Below are 22,879 nucleotides of genomic sequence, written 5' to 3' on the forward strand. Positions count from 1 at the left end.
ATCAATCCAGAATTTGCACTCGAGACACAAATGGCTAGGCTCAAACTATCATACTTCGGACACATTATGCAAAAACCCAGCTCCCTTGAGAAGTCCATAATGCTGGGAAAAGTTGAAGGAAAGAGAAGAAGAGGATGACCAGCAGCAAGGTGGATGGACTTGATTACGACTATAATGAATGCACCACTGAGAGACCTTAAATGCCAAGTTGAAGACAGATTATCCTGGAGAGAATATATCTATGTGGTTGCTAAAAGTTGACACCATCTTGCCAGCACTCAATCAATCAATCAATCAATCAATCAATCAATCAATCAAGCTAGCATATTAATGTCCTGGACCCACTTGGTAGCATTCTCTGAAGTGCTACCTGTGTCATGCACAAAGCCAGCAAGCAGGGGTGTGCATGAACCATTCAATGCTGAACCTGTTCATCTCAAACTGAGTCGGTTTGGCGCTTTGACTATGAACCGAACCGGGGGTGGTTTGGTTTGATTGCGGACTGAACCACCCCTGGTTCGGTTCACAGTCAGGCTCAGGAGGACCAGTCCAGCATAGAACTGGCTGCAGGGCGGCGGGGGTGGGGAGTGATAGAGGTAGTTAAAGTGTCATACCAAGCTTGTGTGACTGCCAGCACTGCTGCTTGCCCCCTGGCAAAGCCCATAGCCAAGCCCACACCACGATGCCTCCTTTACATAGCAAAGAGCGCACCATGATGCCTCCGATGTGGCAGTGGCACAGTTTCAGTCTCCAAGCATCCATGGAAGCTGGAACTGCACCACCACTATGCGGGTGGCTTTCTAAAGGAGGCATTGTAGAACACGTAATGATCTGTGTCAGGGGAATTGAGTGGCAGTGCCGGCATCCATGCCAGCTGGGTATGACATGTTCACATTACCTCTTTCACTACCCCCACCACTACTACAGCCTACCAGGACCCCCACCTCTTTACTTGTAAAGGGGAATCCTCACTGGATTCATCTTTACATGTATAGCTATGCTCAAAATGCCAGACTGGTTTGGTCAAATGGATCAGGCTGCCCAGTAGGTTTGACTGAACTTGTTTGGCAACATGCAGTTCGGTTCCAATTCTATTCAATTTCAGACCAAAGCATGTCTTTTGCTTCATGCACACCCAGACCAGCGAGACAGGCAGAGCTGGGGGGGGGGTCACTGAGACAGTGGTGCCGAGAGGAGGGGTTTAGATTTGTTAGGCACTGGGATACATTTTGGGGCAAGAAAGGCCTGTACAAAAGGGATGGGTTCCACTTGAACCAACAGGAACCAGACTGCTGGCCCTTAAAATGAAAAAGGTTGCAGAGCAACTTTTAAAATGTCGGCCTGGGGTGTTGCCGACAGGAAATGGGTGGTATCTTGTTCAGCAAGCAAAATCCCCTAAGGTGTGAGGGTGCAAACATTTCAGATAAATCAGAAAAGGACAGAGTAGAATCAGGACTAGAGCAGATGGAATCACATGGCAGCTGGTCAAAAAGGTCAAATGTCAGGAAGGGAGATAGCACACACTAACACCCAGTAAGAGACATGTTGTATAAGTGTTTATATACCAATGCCAGAAGGCTCTGAGCCAATATGGATGAGGTGGAGTGCTTGGTTGCTGATGAAAACATAGATATAGTGAGCATAATTGAAACCTGATGGAATGGAGAGAGGCACTGAGATATAAACTCTACGGAAAGGACTGCAGCGGTGGGGATGGGAATGAAGTAGCACTATATATTAATGAAGGGATAGAATACAACAAGCTAGAAAATCTAGGAGGACCAGAGTCCTCCACAAAATCATTATGGGTGACAATACGAGGACTGAAAGGAAATGTGTTTCTTGGAACATGCTATCACCTTTTAGATCAAAACGCTGAGAGTGACCTGGAATTGGAGAAGCAAATCAGACAGGTATCAGAAAAAGCCAGAGCTGTAAACATGGATGACTTCATTTACCCTCACATAAACTGGGCAAATTTACATGCAGGTATTGACAGAGAGGTTAAATTTCTAGACATGCTAAATGACTGTCCCTTAGAACAGCTGGTTGCAGAACCAACCAGAGAGATGGCAACCTTGGACAATCATGAGTGGTGCCCAGGACCTGGTGCAACATGTCATAATTGTAGAACCATTAGGAAAAAATGACCATAGTGTGCTCCAATTCAGCTTATATACGAGTGGAGCACTGCCAAGGAAGTCCAACGCAGATGGATTGGACTTCAGAAGAGGAAACTTCTAAAAAATGAGGGGACCGGTAAAAAGGAAGTTGACAGGGAAAGTCAGAAGGGTCAAGTCATTCAAGAAAGCATGAAACATATTCAAAACCAAAATAACAGAAGCTCAGTTAGAATGTATATCAAGAAGGAGCAAAGGTTTCACCCAGCAGAGGATGCTGGCATGGCTAACAAATAGAGTCAGGGAGCTATACAGGGGAAGATTTCCTTCAGAAAATGGAAGTCCTGCCCAAACAAAGATAACCGAAAGGAATATAAAGTCTGGCAAAAGAAATGCAAGGAGACAATAAGGGATGCAAAAAGAGAGTTTGAGGAGCATATCAGAAGCAGAAAACCTGCCAGGGAGGCAGTTGTCCCCTTAGAGAAATTATTAAGGAGGATAAGGAGACTGCAGAGAAGGTGAATGAATTCTTTGTATCGGTCTTCATGGCAGAGGATACTGACAGTATACACACTCCAGAACTCAACTTCTCATTGTTCCCTATGGCCGGAACAAGCTGCCATAGGGAACAATTAGGAAACTTGAAACACCCCATTGTTCCCTATGGGTAGCTCCTAGGAACATAGGGACATAGGAAGCTGTCATATAATGAGTCAGACCCTAGTTCCATCTAGCTCAGAATTGTCCACACAAACTGGCAGCAGCTTCTCCAAGGTTGCAGGCAGGAATCTCTCTCAGCTTTATCTTGGAGATGCTAGGGATGGAACTTGGAAACTTCTTCAGAGTGGCTCCATTCCCAAAGGGGAATACCTTACAGTGCTCACAAATCACGGCTGCCATTCATATGCAACCATTCATATGCAACCTGCTTAGCTAAGGGGAAAAAACCTCCCAACTCACAAAGAAATTGGCAAGCAGGAGATTTCAAACAATTTTTTAATTCCCCCCCCAACCCCCCATATTAACCCACCACCACCACCACCACCATATGGTGGCCCGGGAATACAACCTGACCTTTTACTTGGTTTTACTTGGTTTAAAGGGCAACGAGCATGGTATATTGTGGGATTCTAGTTGTCCCTTTTATTCCTATGGCTGAAACATTCAATAATTTTTTATTTTTGTTTTGTTGAAACAACAACTAGTTTGACCACTGTTTTGATGGAACATTTCAGAGGTGTGCATTTCAATTTCAAATTGAAACAAAGCGCAAAATACATTTTGTGCACATCCCTACTCTAAATACCTGTTGCACAGGAGCAACAGCAAAAGAGAAGGCATGGCCTCTCCTCTTGCCTGTGGGCTTCTCCGAGTAGGGCTGTGCATGGACCGTGTTCCATGGTTTGGTCTAAACTGATCAGACCAGCTGCATGTGCAGAGGCCAGGTGAGTGCGTGCCTGCAGCCACGCCACCACCACACAGGCTGCTGGGGCAAGTGCCACTGCAGCGTCCAGGAGTGGTACTATGCCGGTAAGCTGTACTTTCTTATTTACTTGTAAAGGTGCCTCTCACCCCACCTTCTGCCCTCATTGGCTACCCTAAGTTTTATTCCCTTTACAAGCAGCTTTATAGCCTCTTGAGCTGGCGAACCGATGATTGAGGTGGTAATTCAGTTTGATCTTGGATTAGCCTGCCGTTCTTGAAAACCGGTCTGGTTAGCGACTGAACAGTCGGACAAGCTTGGTTCATGGCAGAATAGTTTGCTATTGAACTGTGTGTGCACATCCCTATCTCAGAGGCATCTGGCAGGCCACCGTGTGAAACAGGATGCTGGACTAGATAGGCCCTGGGCCTGATCCAGCAGCACTGTTGTTACATTCCTAGGGGGAAAATTAGTGAGTATTTTGGCAATTTGGTGGCAGCCATTTTATGTGCTGCCTGTCATTTCCCCTAATAAGATCCAGTATAATACCAGTTCCATGACACTGAGAGAAAACTGGCAACTACTAGAAGTATCCTCTACTGCAGAAATGCCTGCACTCACAGTCAATGTTCTCTCTATCCACCCCACCCCCAATCTGTGTGCAGAATGAGTTTTGTTTTGGGTGGCAGGATCGAGGCAGTGTGCGCACACATGCATTCAGAGTGGGGCTGAGCGGTTGAATCAACCTGAGTGATTGAATCAACATTTAATTTTAGATGTTTTGCACATCTAAAATTAACTGAGCAGAAATGTTAAAAACTTGTATGCAAGCGCACATGCACACACCTTAGAGGGGACACTGCTCACAGTATTTTTTTTTTTAAGACTGTGCCACTGCCACCGTGTTATGCCCCCCACCCTTGACATGATTTGTAAACTTTTGCTTCTCTCTCCAAAAATGTTGGGCCCCCTCAGTCCAACTTCAGGCCAGACATAGATTTATCCAGGAGTATTTGGCTATATTCATAATTCATGGCCCAAATATTGTTCAAGCATAGGGACGGAGGTGTCCCAATCACTATGATGCAAATGTTGCCAACTTTCCAAAGATCCATGGTACTGCTATGCCTCCAAGTTTTCTCAGATCTTGATAGACCAGACCAATTTCTATAAGCTTCACTAGCACCTAGGGAAGTGATAAATGATTTCATTGTTAAGGGTGAATTATACAGTCACTTTGCCTTTTCTGCCCCTGTTAGTGGGCTTTGTGTGTGAAGAAAATATTGCACCTTGCTAAAGGCTGCCGTATAGCAAACATCAGAATTTACAATGGATTGCACAACTGAGCTCACACTACTGTATCCTATTTGTCTAGAAACCCTTTATGACACAGAACCACTAAAGCTCTGTGTTTATATATATAAAACTTCTTGAGGCTCACATCTTAATAACAATGTTTCATTCCGCCCTGTTTTGCACGGATGCTCTGACATTTTTCACCTCAGCATCACTATACTGAAGCCCTTCCAATGTGTTTCTACAATACTTTTTAAATTTTAAAAACTTATTAGTCACATAATATGTGACTAATAAAGACAAGCTAAGTTTGTCAGGGCACAGAAGTGATCTCCATTTATCACAAAGGAGACACTCGGTCTGAAAAGAAGGTGAGTACTACCCTACTTCTGTAATATTCTTGGAAGACAGAGTCTGAAACCTTTACTTAGCTGACAACTGCAGCTAAGACCTAGCTTTCAAGTAAACAAGCTCTAAATATTCTAAATAGCCAATGAAACCAGTTATGAAGGTTGAGCTGCCAGTCTGTGAAGACAATACTGAGCTAGATATACCAATGGTCTGACTCAGTATGTGGCAACTTCCTATGTTCCTAATGGAAGAAGGGGAGGGGTTGCCAGTGTATCGCACAGAGTATTGCATGTATTACTATCTACCTGAGGGGCAAAAGTCATGGCTGTGCATTTGGTGCAAAGAGCTCCTAGCTCTCAGGGAACAAGTTGGTTCCCTCAAAGCCAAAGTGGCTGACCTGGAGAAGCTCAGGGAGGCAGAGAGGTATGTGGGTGAGACCCTCAGATATGTGATAGAGCCATTTCCACTCCAAGGCTGATAACTTCTCTGCTGTCATGAAGAATGAAGGTCTCGGGGAAGGGGGACATCAGTCTGAAGAAGAAGGGAATGCTCCCTTATAAAATACTCCTTCCTTGGGTGATGCACCCATATCCTCTCACACAGGGGATACTCCTCCGAGAATTGGGGGCCTCCTAATAGTGGGTGATTTAATTGTTAGGGGCATAGAGAGATGGGTTTCTGACCTGCATGTAGACTGCACGGTGACTTGCCTGCCTGGTGTGAAGGCTGTGGACATCACACAGCATCTAGATAGGCTGTTAGACAGTGCTGGAGAGGAGTCAGCTGTTGTGGTGTATGTTGGCACCAACAATGTTGGGAAATTCAGTCTGGAGGTCCTGGAAGCAAAATTTAGGCTTCTAGGTATCATATTATTATTATTATCAGAGAGATGTCAAAGAGAAACAGACCTGTAATAATGGATAACTTCAATTACCCTCACATAGAGTGGGCAAATACACATTTGGGTGTTGACAGATGTCTGTGTTTAGGGAGGAGGAATTCTCTAATTAACCTTCCCACCCCCTCACACTAAATAATAGGCATGGACATTGCCTCAGAGTTGGGGGAGGAGGGAAGTATATTCACTCCACTCCTTCACCTATCAGCGGGAGTAAAGGTCTGATCTCCTTTCCAGGAGTCGACCAGATCAACAAACCCCATCCTTGCTGATCGTCTCATCATCGGCAGCCCCTGCCTTAAATAAAGCCCTACATTTAGGACACTCTTCCCCCCTTCCAGCTTGCTCCTTTTCCCCTGGCCAGGCAAGTGGATTGGCAAGTGGATTGGCCACCCAATCCCTGGCCTCCCAAGGGGCCTTTTTCCCCAACTCCACCCCCTTCACTATCATTTCCACACAAGGCTGCAGCTGTGGAGCTGATGTCATCACTATTCCCTCTCCACCCTTCTGCTGCCCCTTGGACTGCCCCCGCCCATCCTCCAGCAGCTGTTGCATACCTCTCTGGGCCCTTCCTGACTTCTGAAAGGGAATTACTGGAGTTGTCCTGGAGCCCTCTGCTTCTCTCAGCACACTGCCGTTTGACTGTGTAAACAACCTTGTATCACGGAGTAGGGTAGGAAATCCCGACAACAGTCATTGAATTGCTAGACATGCTAAAGACTGTGCCTTTGTACAGTTAATCGCAGAAGCATCCAGAGATAAGGCAACCTTGAACTTAATCCTGAGTGGCACCCAGGACCTTGTGCGAGATATCATAGTTGTAGAACCATTGGGGATTAGTGACCATAGTATGCTCCAATTCAGCATATATGTGAGTGGAGCACTGCCAAGGAAGTCCAACAAAGATGCACTGGACTTCAGAAGAGGAAACTTCTCAAAAATGAGGGAACTGGTAAAAAGGAAGCTGAAATAGAAGGTCAGAAGTGTGAAATAACTCCAGAAAGCATGGAACTTATTCAAAACCACAATAATAGAAGCTCAGTTGGAACGTATACCAAGGAGGAAGAAATATACCACCAAGTTCAGGAGGATACTAGCATGGCTAGCAAGTAAAGTCAGGTAGGGATGTGCATGAAACTGGTTTTGCCAGATCAGCTTGAATCTGAACCAGATTCAAGCCAACCTGGCCTAGGACCCATTTTGGCCATCAAACCAGTTTGCTTGCCAGCTCAGGGGGTATACCTCTAATGGGGAATCCAGCACAGATTCCCCTTTAGAAGTAAAGAAATTCCCTACAGTAAATGGGGGTTGAGAGAAAAGATAGTCTTTACCTTTAAAATTAAGGCACTAGGGTGGCAGTGGTAGCTGAGACATTGGAGGTAGCGGTGGGGCTTCTTCAATCCCCTCTCACCGCCGTGGGTGATGCAAATTCAGGCCATTACGTGTTGACACAAATTCATATCATTTGCATCACCACTTATTTGTGTGACAATTTTTAGCTTGTGAGCCCTTTGGGGTCAGGGAGCAATTTTATTTATCTATTTATATCTATGTAAACCACTTGGAGAACTTTTTGTTGAAAAGTGGTATAAAAATATTCGTCATATTTGTACAATTGACTAGGAAGGTGCACCTGGTGTTCTGAGAGATATCCTACAAGAGGTAAAGCACCCAGATATGACTAGAGGCAAGGTACAAGACAGTTATTTAGTTCATCAAGCTCTTATATATAGCCCTACTGCCTGTCTTACTGTCATGCTCTCTAAGGAGTGGAGTCTTGCATTTGACCATCGTTTGGTTCTTTCCTGAGGGGTCCATTGGCATCACTGGCAACATGGAGCAGGAGGTCACAAAGCTTTGGGTAGATTTTATGGTAGTTCTTAAAGAGCTCAAGTGGCTAAAGTAATCTCTGCATTACATGGCTTCAGGGTTCAAAGAAGCATTCAAAGTACATGTACATTTTGGGGTTTTAATCTCTGGTTTATTTTTAAATTGTTATTGTTTTAAAGATTTTTGTATATGTTTTTAACTGTTTTTATGTTATTGTTAACCGCCCAGAGATGAAAGTTTGGGGCTGTGTACAAATTTGATAAAATAAATTAATAAATAATAAATGTATGATAATCTTGACCAACTTGAATAGCGACAAGACTTTAGAGTAAAGCTTTCCAGAACCTTTAATTGCTGCCAGACCCAGTTCATCTTGTGTGGAGTGAGCTTGAGTCCTAAATTAAGACTGGGTTGAACTGCTTCAAATTCTGTGTTCACAGGGAGCAATAATTGCATAGACGATAAAGGCCGCATTCACATGTAACATGAAACCACAATTAAATGGGGCAGTGGTTGGAACTCCATTGCATCCGAAGGTGTGCAAACGCGGTTTCACAGCAAAAGTGACCTGAGGTCTCCCTCGCCAAACTCCAATTTGAACCTTTGGTTTGTAGTGAGTTTTGCCGCCATAACCTGAGGTTTTTTTGGCAGCAGAATTATATTTGATACTGAAGCTACAGCCGTACGGATATTGCCATAAACTCATTTAGAATGTGCCATAACAGCAGTTTTGTTCACTTTCTGGAGCCGTAATCATAGAGACGGTGGCGCAGACCAACCTGTGATACCGCCTGCTCCATGCCTGCAGAGCTTCTTGCTGGCTGCCTCTCCGAACACTTGCCCCGCCCCGCTGCCTCCAATCCAACAAAGCAGTTGCCCATCACCAGGGACACCATCATGTCCCATCCCAAGCTTGTCAGCCTGTCAAATGGCACAGTTGCACAGGGGCAAGCTCTCTTCCCACTCAATATCTTGCTCCCCTCTCCTGGCAATCAGGAGAGAAAGGGGATGGGGTGGCAAGACAGGCACTACATGCTTTACTCTCTGAAAATGGAGTGACAAAAATGTATGTTCACAGGCACATGAACTCCAGGTGGCAACATAAGCAGGGCAACCCCATTAGTGTACTGGGGTGGTTAAAAGGCAGCCCCAACCAGGAATTATTGAATGGCTAAGTTATAATTTTTGCACAATGATGTTGGGGAAGGGGGCCCCAGCTCCTTTCCCTTGGGTGAACATGTGTGGTCAATAGGCTTACTTATGAGAAGGGCCAGGCAGCAGGATCATCATTGTGAGCACTGACAGGAGAGATTCTTCCTCTGTGATGATGATGAATGCTGTTCCTGAGTGGACCATTCACTCATGAGAGTGTAAGGCCATGGGGATACCCCTTCACAGCTCAGGAGAAAAACTGTCTGTGGGGACAGGGGTGTTGGGCAGAATCATTAAGAATGTGTGATGACCTCCCCTTCTCCCACGCACCACTTGCTCGTGAGAGTGGCAGGCCATGGGGCCGGACGGCAAATGCTGCCCAGCCAAGTTGCTCTATACAAGCAAGTTGTGGGGATGGGTACCTCAGCAACAGCTCCCTCTCTCTTGGTGTCTGCCGCAAATAAGCTGTCAAAGTATGCCATCTGCCAGCCTGTCCACCGATTTGAACATGACCATCTTTGTTTTTGCCCAAAATGGCATCCCCACTCTCCTGGGGTCACTGTATATTGGGTCTGCCTGCCTGGCTATGCCCAGACACATGAAGCATCAGAAATCTCCTTTGGGTGTGTGAAAGGCTTTTCTGCAGAGGAGGGTGTTGCTGTGCAAAGGTTCTATCATTAATCAGAGAGAGCAAGGGCCCCAAGCAAGCAGCGCCCCCCCTTGGGGCAAGTTTAACTCATGAGCTCACAGTCTGACCGAAGCCCAAAGTTTTTGGCCAACATAAGGTCCTCCCCAGTAGACTGGCACCATGGTCACAGTGGGCAAGACTGGAGGATCATTTGCTCTCTGTCATATACATATCCCCTCCTAGGAAGTCATCATGTTCCCTTCTCTTTCCTGAGTAACAAGAAAATAGTGCCCCCCCAGATCCCACACCCTGCCACCAGAAATTGTGCTTGTGCAAGAGAGTTTTGTTTGGGGGCTCTTACAAGGACAGCAGTGCAGTTGCTGTCAGAAGAAGAGTTTGCATGGCATGGCATTTAAAGGGATTTGAATGCCCTTTCCCTGCTGAGGGTGGGTGGACCATTCTGATAAGGCATGCTCATGCTTGGCACTCCCCTTGAGGATTGTGGCCAAGGGCTGCCACCCTGGAGATGTGCTGACACCTTGCCCACAGTCTACAATGTGAGCGCTATGGAGCTTGCTGAGATGAGGTCTTGGCAGATGAGGAAGACCCTGCCCTGAAAATGGAGGTTGCTGGATCATGGTTGGATGGATGACTGCAATGTGATTCACCATTTGAAAAATTAACTGCAGGTTCAGCAACCTCCGGTCTCATATTATGTGCAAAAGCAGTGGAAGTTTAAACCCCGTGAAACTAATAATCTTATTCTTTTTCCCTAAACAAGAATACATAAAGGTTTATCTATGCTTGTATACATGCAAATTCATACTGCATCCATCAATACTATGCCACATTTAAAAGCCTGTAGTAATATCTTGTGATGTTGACCAACTCCTTCACAGAGTCAGTGTCCAGATCAGTGCTTGGCACTGGAGTCATGACAGTTTATTAGAATTAAGGGCATTCATGGAGAAAAGAAAGATTTAATCAGATACCTAGCAACAGCTTGCTGGCTTCAGGAAGGTAGTTTTTCTGTAAGGACTATGGATCAGGAGATAGAGGTGATCAGTGTTAAAAAGCCAGAAGAATCTTGTAATCCCCAATTACTGCTGCTTAGAATTGGGATCACCATGTTTTTCCTCATATAGATTTAAAAGTTATTATTATTATTACATTTATATCCCGCTCTTCCTCCAAGGAGCCCAGAGCAGTGCACTACATGCTTGAATTTCTCTTTCACAACAACCCTGTGAAGTAGGTTAGGCTGAGAGAAAAGTGATTGGCCCAGAGTCACCCAGCTAGTTTTATGGCTGAATGGGAATTTGAACTCGGGTCTCCTCGGTCCTAGTCCAGCACTCTAACCACTGCACCACGCTGGCTCTAATTGTCACAAAATATAACTTTTCGATTTCCTAGGGTGATCCAAAACTCCCTTCCCAAATTTTTCACCAAATCCTGAGTCAGTGAACCTGGGGTCAGGGAATCTGAGAAATGTCTCAGCCCATTGGCAATCACCATTTTTGCCCAAATGTGCCCTCAGAATGACACTATAGCACCATTCAGATGTTATTTAACTTAGGCTGTACGTGAGCCGCTGCCACAGAACACAGCTATTGCCCTAAAGATGTTAAATAACATGTGAATAGGGCTATAGTCCAAACGTGTGTTAGAAGTTCCGCCCAGCACATCACTCACTTAGTTCTCCCAGTGAGTCACTCAATATTACAAGTGTTTGAAGAGATGAGCTCCGTAAGCATGATGGTGGGCACTTCAGTGATCGGCAGTCTTGAGTGCCCACCATCATGCTTACAGTGTTCATCACTTCAAACACCTCTAATCTTGAGTGACATGCCAGGAGAACTAAGTGAGTGATGCACTGGGTGGGACTTCCAGCATGCTTTCAGAGGCTGTATGTGAGTATAACCTCCATTAAATACAGCTGAATAGGGCTTATGTTGTGATTTGTGCTGATCCAAACCAGCACCAACCCCCTCCCTTCATGTCAGAGGTCAAAGCAGCTGGGAAAACATCTTCTCCTGGGTTCTCTTCTGACAATGAATAGCGTGACAATGCTGATCAATAGATATGCCATAATCCATCCCCATATGTAGCCTTACCACACAGCCAACCTTATGAGCCACTCAAAATATTAAAATTCTGTGCTTTCCATTTGTATCTGAAAAGTTAATCTTAAGAAGCCAGCCATTTTCAAGCACTTTTATGCATATCACACACTTTGGCAAAGCAAAAACAACAACCCAACAGCAACCTTCACTGGTACTTCTAAAATATTTTGGAAATCCTTCAGGTGAGAACAGATTTGAATAGGATAATTAACCTTGACAGTAATTTGTTCATAGCTGAGCCAAATACCAGTTGGAAAGATGTATTCACTTACCACAGAGTACAAGGTTCCCATGGGCGGCAAAGAGGCTATAATGTCTTCATAGACTGTTATTTCCCCCCAAAAAAACATTTAAAAATGCCACTAAAACATCTTCCAACACAGCTCTTTTTAATCAACATCTTGGAGATGATCATGCCTCTCATAGCATGGAAAGGGGGAAAGAAGACTTGAAGGGTCTGGGGGAGGGAAGTGTGTATACACACACACACACACACAGTCAAGGTGAATGACTCATCTTTTGACTCTCTCAGAGCAACACAGCTGGAATTACACAGCTGGAATTACATCAGGCTCTTGATGAAATTGGTACCATGTGCTTTGCCATATTGATTTGCTACCAATTGAAAAAGAGAATCCCTATCACAAGGAACACCATGAGTGCCCACAATGTGCTGATATGTACTTGCTGTCTCACACAGTGTGTCATGATGTCAATGCTATTTGTGTTTGTAGCTCTAAACTCAGAATGGAGGTTACAATGGAAGCAGGCAAATGTAGCATTAGATATAAGAAGCTGTCCTAAGGATTCATTACAGCAAGCTTGAATTCAAGTAAATCCCTCAGAAATCAGTCCTACTTCTAGCTAAACCTTTGTGCATACTTACACAAGTCAAGTGTCTGCTTCCATATGAACCTCCACACACTATTAGATCTTCTGGGGAAGCCCTGCTTAACATGCCTCCACTTTCTGAGGTTTACTTAGTGACTACAAAGGGAAAGTCCTTTTCTGTTCTGGCAGCACAGCTATGGATGGCTTTCCACAGATGGTTGCTTTTGTCCAATTCTTGATTACTTTCCAAATAGGGATGCGCACAAAACTGGTTTTTCTGGTTCGGTTTTGGTTCTGGTTGAAATGGACCCAGTTCAGTTCAACTTCCGAACCAGTTCAAATCAGTTCAGAGCTCCACTGGTAAAGGGGAATCTGGCAAGGATCCCCCCTTACCAGTAAAGGGGCAGGGGAGCTTCCCAAAGGGTAGAGTGGATGGGAGTCAATTACTACTTACAAGTCCCACTGGTGGCAGCTGCCACCCCAGGGGGCAACAGGGATGAGGCCAGGTCCCCCCTCCCCCCCACCAGCCTGCTCCAGAGTAGCCAGGGCCTCCAGCAGCCTGGTTCAGGCCTTCTCCAGCCTGGTTCGGGCCTCTGTGTATGTGTGGAGGCCATTTTAGTGACCTCCACACATGCTCAGCAGCCATTTGCATGACCACGCCAATTGTGTGGTCATGCAAATGGCCTCTGTGCATGTGCAGAGGTCACTAAAATGGCTTCCGTACATGCACAGAGGCCTGAACTGGACCACCACAATTCCTGGCTACTCACAGGGAGGCCAGCGGGGGTGGGGGAGAGTTGCCCCCACCCCCACTGCCCCCCTAGCAGCCGTCACCAATGGGACTTGTAAGTAGTAACTGACTCCCCTCCTGCCTGCTCCACCCTTAGGAAAGCCCCCCTGCCCCTTTACTGGTAAAGTGGAATCCTCACTGGATTCCCCTGTACCAGTAGAGGTCCAAACAGGTTCAGTTCAATCCAGGCCTGGTTTGGTTCGAACTCAGACTGGCAGAGTATGGTCCATTTTAACCCCAAACCTGTTGAACCAAGCCGGTTCAACATTGAGCCTGGCTTGAACCAAGCCTGCTTGCACACCCCTACTTCCAAAAGACGATGAAGACTACCGGTATCTGCATTCAGAAGGCACTCGGGGGTGGCATGACGTGAAAACTGAGATGTGTTTGATGGTAACTCTACTGTTCGTTTATGTTTTTTAACAAATTATTTTGGCTTCTCTTTTAAGACTATGCAACCTACTCTGGGTCTAAATGTAGCAGAACAGTGAGTATGAAAACACAAGGATTGGCATGTAAATATCTATCCATGATTCAATACTTGTATAGCAAACTTGGATCCAGCAGCTTTATGGTTTTGATGATGCAGCCTTTGTGAATCTAAAGTTTAAAAATGAATGAATATAAGCAGTGTTGCTCCTAATTTTAATCTGAAGCAACTCTCAAAACAGAATGTGTATTAGGATTATTATACATCATCAGTAAAATGGCTACCAAGAGAAAAATTACAATTCATTGTGCTAGCAACAGTAAAGTAGCTTTCCCTTTGATGAACACATTCTTCTTGGGAGCTTGATTTGCAGGAACTTGATCTCTAATGTTTTTTGGGTTTTTTTAAGCATCCAACTTTGTATCAAATTTCATTTCAGGCAAAATCTGATGGCAACTCTTTCTGGGTCCTAGTGTCTTGTTAGACATGAACGTCACTGGATGGTCTTGGGTGAATAATTATCTTCAGTATAACCTGGCTACTGGAGTGATGGGAGAGGGTACAATGAAATAATATTTGTACAATATTTCATATGCTGAAATGGGCTTCATAGCTTGAAAAGTGATGTAATCATATTTATCAATAATGAGCATGCTTTCTCTCATTCACATAAGCTGAACAACTTAAAGAGCAAAAGAGCAACCATGGTCTCTACTCAAGACAGTGCATGATAACAATGGCATTTCATAAACTATTCACATTACATGGAGGGATATTAGCAAAAAAGTGTTCTGTCAAGTAACCAGTAGGGCTGTGCATGAACAAAGTTATTGGATCCAGTCTAATACATACACAATGCAAGGGATTATTGAAACAACATGCAACAGGCCCTGCTAACTTGGCAAAGAGGCACCTTTTAATGTGGTGATTCTCTTTATTTAGCAGTGGGAGAGTAACTGGCCCTATCCACCCCCAGCACAGTGACTGTTGCTGGTATCTATCTTATGTTTCTTTTTAGATTGTGAGCCCTTTGGGGACAGGGTTCTATCTTATTTGTTTGTTATTTCTCTTTGTAAACCACCCTGAGCCATTTTTGGAAGGACGATATAGAAATTGAATTCATAACAACAACAACAACAACAACAACAACAACAACAACAACAACAACAACTGAACCACCCAGGATTGATTCGTTCAATGGATCATTATCAGGGTTGATGCACTGGCCCATAGGATATAATGGTCCATAGGAAATGATGTGACATCATTGAAAGTCTATAGAAATATTATCATAAGACCGAATGGGATGAAACTTTCCATTCTGGTAGATGTCTTTTGATACCTCTAAGATCCTTCTTAGAGCTTGATACCACCTCCATTTCATCAGAAATTCCAGAGTTTAAGAATAGCGGGCAATGCCTAAAGAGGCATTGATTTGAAGCAGGGATATCAAACAATCATATAACTGTTTTCTTCCTGCCACCCCTCCCACCCCACTACCAAGCAAGTTTTATGATATAAGCAACAGAGAAAAGTAGCATGAAAACAGCCCATCTGATCACTAGATGAAGCTTGATGCAACTCAATATGATATAGAAAATATTGTTTTGTGTGGTGCCGATATTAGCAATTTTGCATTGAAACCAGTGTAACAAAAATGTCACCATCAGGGACTGTATCAAATAGATTCTGATTATTGTTCTAATTCAATGCACAGCCCTAGTACCCAGCATGCAACATTTGATGTAAAGAAAGGTTGAAGGCTACCTGCTATGATCAAGAGATGATGAGAAGACAACTCAACAGATCTCTAGTTTTCACACTCGGGGAAAAATGACACTGCACAGTTGCTTTGTTGTAGAAAATTTCTGGGGAAAGAAATATTTCCTTGGTTAGTGCATTTTGCTTGAACCTAATGGAAAACAACAGCTGCAGTGCTATAATTATGGGTATTTGAGTCATAAATCTCTTCTTGAAAATGTTTCTCTAGTCACATTCCATTTTTATTCTCTATTTACTAGCCTTTTTATCTTCCTATTTTTCTTTTTGCAGCCCGAGATGTAAAACACAAGAGACCAAGTGCATTAAGCTCATTAATGTCAGCTAGGTTATAAACTAACAGATTCTAGGTTGATATGCTGATGGCATAACTTATGCAAAATACTTTGGTGTACTGAATGTATATTTAAGTATTTCTTTTAGCTGAAAATGCTCGGATGGCATTTATCGTTACAATTCGCCTCTCCTTCTTTTCCTCCTCTGTTTATGACATCGTCAGTTTCAAAGTCTGGGTTATGCCAGAAAGATCGTGGTTATCATATTCTTTCAAATGGCTGATTGATTAAATTCTGAAGTCACTGAGCCCACTGACAAGGTCACTTTGAACTTGCTTCTTCTCTTCCAACGTGGCCATCAACCGTTTGTACTTCAGAACATAATAAAAAGCTAGACAAGTGGAATGAAATACAGCTCAAGAATTAAGAACTTTATGCTCTGATAGCTTACCTCGGAAACATCCCCACAATAGTGTGACCTCTGCTTTCAGAATGTACATACATAGTGACTTCATCATATAGAATCTAATTATGGGGAGTCTGAAGCCAGCATTTCTTCTTTTTGTGAACAGACAGAAAATGAAATATGTTTCCTTCATCCTGTTTATTTCACATACTGCCTAAGTTCATTAAGAATGCTCACTCCTACTTTTATTTAAAAGGCAGACTGATGCTATATAGCACGTTGTGTCCTCAACATGGTTCAAATAATTGGCATGTGACAGATTAGATGTGCAGGATAATTAAGGTTACAATGCTTTAAGAGGCTTGTATTTATAATCTGGTGCAGTAAGTAATGGATAACATTCATTTATTTACTCCAAAAGCAAACAGGGTAAAAATGAGGCTTCAGCAACAGCTGCACAGGTTGAGCTATGCTGAATATTCTCCAATTTGATTCGGAAGTAGAAACTAGCAAATTTCTCTGCAAATAGATTGTATAATATTTTCACTCTTATACAGTTCCAGTGTTTTCTCCACCTGCTGCAGTTTCAGCATCTTTCTTCTTGCAGGCTGCTATTTCTTCCTCATTCCTTGATCACATAGGCAATCCCATCAAATCAGGTATCACACACTGAATGGGATGACCTCATAATGCTACCTAACCAATCAGATGTCCAGGTGATGGCATCACTGAAAGCTATTGAGTGTAATGGAAGTGAATAAACAAACATGTTCACACTCACTGGAAAGGGAAAATTTGGCACTGCCAAAAATATTTATGAAAAACTATAATTTTGATTCATATACATGTACAGATATCAACACATTTGCACATGGTTTTACATGAATGACTGTGTAACAAACCCAAGCCCAGCCCACCTGAGAGGAGACTCTAACTGAACCACGCCTCTCCAAGCCTTGTGGACTGACTGGATTTAACATTAATTAAAAAGAAAAGAAGACTCTCTGGTAGATTGTCTCACTGCCACCAAGAGCTCCTTGGTTAACAGAGTTAGCTCTCACGAGAATTGGAACACTAAAACTTCCCATCCCTTCTTTAATTTTCCAGCAGGCAAATATAAAAACATGGTTCTACTTATATATGCTTAAGTGGAGAGTAGCAGGCTTAGTATGTCTGGTTGGGGCAGTGTGAACTAGAGGCTTCCTCTTCCTCTCTCCCAGAGTCAGTCAAACACTCTGAGAAGGCTTGTAAATACAAAGAAAACAATTTTTTAGTATAATACTACTACTACTACTACTACTACTACTACTACTCCTCTCTCTCTCTCTCTCTCTCTCTCTCTCTCTCTCTCTCTCACACACACACACACACACACACATACAGAGTCAGGATTTAGCTTAACGGTTGCAAATAGGAGTTAGCTTAGTGGTTGCAAAAGTTTTTCAGGACACCCAGATGGTCTCAGCACTTAACTTGTTCATTACCAGACTGATGTTGAAGATAGATCAACATCAGGGCAACCTAAAAGAGCAACCAAGATGATCGGGGCCTAGAGCACCTTTCTTATGAGGCAAGGCTACAACACCTGGAGCTTTTTAGTTTAGAAAAAAAAAGACTGAGGGGAGACATGATAGAAGTCTATAAAATCATGCATAGTGTGGCGAAAGTGGATAGAGAGAATTTTTTCTCCCTCTCACATAACACTAGAACCAGGGGTCATGCCATGAAATTGATTGCCAGGAAATTTTGGACCAACAAGCAGAAGTACTTTTATACACAATGCATAATCAACTTGTGGAATTCTCTGCCACAAGATGTGGTGGCAGCCAACAACCTGGATGGCTTTATGAGGGGTTTGGATAACTTCATGGAGGAGAGGTCTATCAACGGCTACTAATTGGAGGGCTATAGGCCACATGCAGCCTCAAAGGCAGGATGCCTCTGAGTACCAGTTTCAGGGGAGTAAGAGCAGGAGAGAGGCCATGCCCTCAACTCTTGCCTATTCCAATGGCATCTGGTGGGCCACTGTGTGAAACAGGATGCTGGACTAGATGGGCCATGGGCCTCATCCAGCAGGGCTATTCTTATGTTCTTATGTAGATAGTTGCAAAAATAGATACTTGGGTATACAAAACTGGTTCCATGCACATCCCTTGAGGTGGCCTAAATAATCTTTACTTGAGGTATGTATGAATGGATGAACCAGATGCTGCCATTAATTAGTTAACATAATTTTTTTTGCAACATCTTTTTTTAAGAAGTCCAAATGAAAAAAGATTAAACAGGTAGAGGTGTGCAAGGTTGGATTAGAGAGGTTAGACATTGGCCCACATGGGCCAGGTCAGAGGGTGTTGGGAAGGCTAGTCATAGCACTTTGTAGCTCCAAATGGCAGTGGGAGTCAATCACGACTGGGGTGAAAAACATCTTCTGCTACTTATCTGCCAGCCAGCCTGCCTGCTTGCCTGCCTGCCCAAGCATTTATTTCTTCTTTTGTAAGTTTTTTGCCATATTTTTATTCACATTTTTTAAAAAATATAGCTGCCGGTTTCTGGGGTTCCCCTGTGGTTCTCTGATGATAAATCACTTCCCCTGAGATTCCCGGATGTTACATCAATTTTCTTTCACATGCTCTGTGAGTACAATTCCTGGTTACTTAAAAATATTAATCTAAAAACAACCAATGGTCTGATTCACTTCTAGTAAAATACACAGAGTCCGACCACCCTTGGCTAATTTTGTGCCAGCTTTCAGAGCTACCAGGCTATCCATTTTTCTTGGTGAGTCTTTCATCCTTTTCCCCATAGACTTCTATGGGGATTGTTGACAATTTTACTGACCCCAATTTTACTGATCCCTGGCCTTATGAAGGTTGAAAAGGAAACAAAACTGACATCTGGTGTTTCTGGAACTGACCCAATCCAATTTTTTTGTAGTTGTGCACACCCCTATAAACAGGATCCACACACTGGCCAACATCCTGACTAACGTAGTTCATGCTAGTGTCACAGTGCATTCCAGACTAAAGCTGTCCCAGCACATGAAGGAAGGTAAAGAACTCCTCACCCTTTTGCAGTAGTTTGCACCACCACAGGCAACTTCAGAAGTAAGGGGAAATTGTTTTCTACCCGACATGCACTGGCACAGCCTTAGTCTTTGAATTCATCATTGCTGAACCAGCGTGTCTTTATTAGTCAGGATGTTGGCCACTCTTTCTAACATCCCAGTTGTATTTTCTGCACCATAAATGCACTTCCTTCCTTCTTTCATCTACAGTGGAAATTCAGGGAAACATACTGAAAATTGCTGGGGATTCTGCCTGATTGAGGAACAATCCAAATCTTGCTAGATTTGGCCAGTAGACTCTAAGCACTGGTGTGGAATAAATAACATTATTTATGTCCTTGATGCCTAGAGACTTGTAGAACTTTTGAGGCCTTTGAGGCATGGATTATGGTCTTAATGTTGCATCTGTGGATGCCTTCTTAAGTGTGACATGGATAGCTTGATCTGTTCTATACAGGACATAGCCTGCATAGAGGCCATGAGATGTGCGCTGGCACCCTGAGTTCTCTGACCAGTCCTAGCACAACAGGGAAAACTTCCCAAACTCAACGTGTTCCACTGTTTTGGAATTCTGTTCCTCCTATTTTGTATTTGGAGAAGAATCTGACTGTTGAATCCAGACCCTGGGTTCAGTGTGTGTCAGTGTGTATGAGTAAAATGTCTCCAGTGAATTGAAAAGCAATCCACATTTATAACTATGAGAAACAGCCGTCAGTGTAACATTATGGATTCCAGATAAGCCTATAGGACTTCTTCATGAGATTGTTATCTGGGAAAAGAAAGATGCCTTGGGGTACTAGTGTACTGAGCACAGCAAGAGACAGTGGTAAAATGATATTTCCCCCCCCAGGTAATAGGCACGATTAGATCCCCAAGACTTTAAAAAATAAATTAGTTCCCAGTGTTCCAGAGATAATCCTGCAAATGTGTATTTAACACTGCAACCCTATGCAAATTAACTAGAAAGTAACTTTTTGTTGAACTCAGTAGGATTTATTCCAGAGTGAATGTATTTAAGATCTCATGGCACACATGTTTTAGCACCAACCGACTTGTTTCCTTTTCCTAGGAGTGCATTTCTGAAGGTTGTGGCATGCCCCTCCCTTTGCTGTGGAATCAACTTGTCCCTTGAAGACGTCTCTGCATTTCTCCCTCAGCCCTAAGGAAATAACTAAGAAGGGCTCTCTACAACCTGGGTCTATTATATATTGCTTGGAACTGAAGAGATAGAATCAATTACAGATTAGAATATTACTCCGTTTTTTTCTGGAAAGCTTTTAATGGTTTATCTAAATGTAAGGTTCAACAAGGGATTAAGATATATTAATCTTTGTATGTGTGGAAGAATTATATCAAAATAAAAAGTAAACACTTGATATTGCCTATAGAAGACTACAACATTCACATTATATGAATACATACTCTCGACTAACAGAAATACATTGGGTAAGCGCTTCTCAGAGCTGCAAAACTGTAAACTTAATTCTGAATGCAAGGGGACAAATGAACCTTTATGCTTATTGCTGCCACTGAATGCCATACTATATATTTCTACAAGTTTGTGGCAAACAGAGTTGGTTGAATCTGTTTTAGCAGATTTATTAAGTGTTCACCATTTTAAATATGGAATTACTACTAATTCTTGGGGAAATTTTAGTTATTTATGCCATATATACTTTAGGATACACTAAAATCAATAATATCATTTCATATGATCTTTTCAAGCTTGTTTTATTTTCTAACTTAATACTTATCTGGGGTGCAGGGGAACTAAAAAATGGTTAAAAAGATTGTGAAGCAAACTTTATATCAGGAGTGTGGGATCATAAAAATCTTAGTGCTCAGAGGTAATCCGTAAACTCATGAATTTTTACTACTCTTGCGGCAGACATGCACAAGTTTGATTCCCTGTGTAATATGAATCCAAACTTCTGTTGGAGGAATCCCTCCCTGTTTTTCAGAGCAGAAATGGGCCAAGATATTATGGTGCCAGAGGCAGCAGTATTGAGCTGAATTTCTGTAAGTTTCCTTTTTTGTGTGAAGCTGTGCATGCTGGATGAGGAAGAAGTTTTCATCAGTCATGTGGAAATCAAAAGGGTTACTCTTCTTTGCACCCCCAGGCCCCAATGAAGACAGGACATGTTTAGTTGGAGTTTCTTAGGGCCACTTTATTAGTGTACAGCAGATAACAAACTTGCAACGAGGTCCCTAACTAATCAGAGTGTGGGTAAGCCTCTCGTGTGGTGGCCCCCTCCTAGTGGGGGCCATCCCACACCAGGGCGAAGGGCCTGGTACTGATTTGGTCAGGAGCCATGTCCTGACCTCCTCTCACCACAAGGCTTCACCCCACTGAGGAGAGGCAGCCCGACCCACCCCAAACCCATGTCACCAAAGTTCTGAGCTGGTGAGTCATGCTGCCCCCGAGTGGGGGCCATTCCCAGCCCTCTGGGCCACCCAAACCCTGAAGGGCTGTTCCTTGACCCCCTCTCACCCCAAATGGCCCTCCAGCCAAACTCCAATACTGAGTCTACCTACCCCACACCTGCACTCTCCTGCCAAGTGACCGGTTAATCTACTATGCCAGACTGCAATCCAACTCCTAGGTCTAAGTGAGAAGTAGGCGAAAAAAGGCTGCACCTCAAACCAATCTGGTGCATGTGAGTGAGAAGAATTCTACATCTGAATGGTGTTAGAAGCAAACCAAGATGTCCAAACAGCTGTAATGTCCAAACAGACTGATCTTGGGGTTTTCTAACCAAATGCCTTAAAAATTCTGATAGCTGTACTCAAAGTCTGAAATATATTTTAGATCTTGGTTTACATCAGGCAATTTGATTAGAATAATCCAGGACTGGTCAGTTCAATGGGTTTGTTAACAGCTTTTGGAAGCAGAATTATTTTAATTCACACATCAGCAGGAGAGGGGTGTGCAGTGTGCACTCCTGAGGCTCAGGGCTGTTGAGCAGAATGAAGATTGAACTGTGATTTTGCATGATGTCTGAACCAACCCAGTCATCAAGGAGATCCCCCAAGCTTGGTTAAACAGGCCCAGGAATCACAATGATCCTTTGCTCAAAGGCTGACTCGAGGAAACCCCCGAGTCCTAAAAATGAGTTTTTAGGAACGTTTTTCCACTTCTTTCTAGAAACCAGATCTTTAATGAAACATAGGTTAAATTCTGAAGGAGCAGTCAAGTGTACGCTGAAAAACAGAAGTGCTTTTTGACAATAAGAATATGAAGAAGACAGTTTCAGCTCAGCTGCGTAGAATATTCAAAAGGAGACCCTGAGTGTGCTAAAAATACAATGCTAAAATTGTCAGTTTGCTTCCTTTGAATGAAACCTAAAAATACCAGAATCTGTCACCTGAAGGAGGTTGCTTGACCCTCAGGAGAAAGAAGGGCAGGAACCACTGAAAGGATTTCAACTTGAGACAACATTCACTAAAGAGAAATTAACTGAGTTGCAGAGCTCTCTCTTGCAT

This window comes from Hemicordylus capensis, chromosome 3 (genome assembly GCF_027244095.1).
Source record: "Hemicordylus capensis ecotype Gifberg chromosome 3, rHemCap1.1.pri, whole genome shotgun sequence".
Classification (NCBI taxonomy): domain Eukaryota; kingdom Metazoa; phylum Chordata; class Lepidosauria; order Squamata; family Cordylidae; genus Hemicordylus; species Hemicordylus capensis.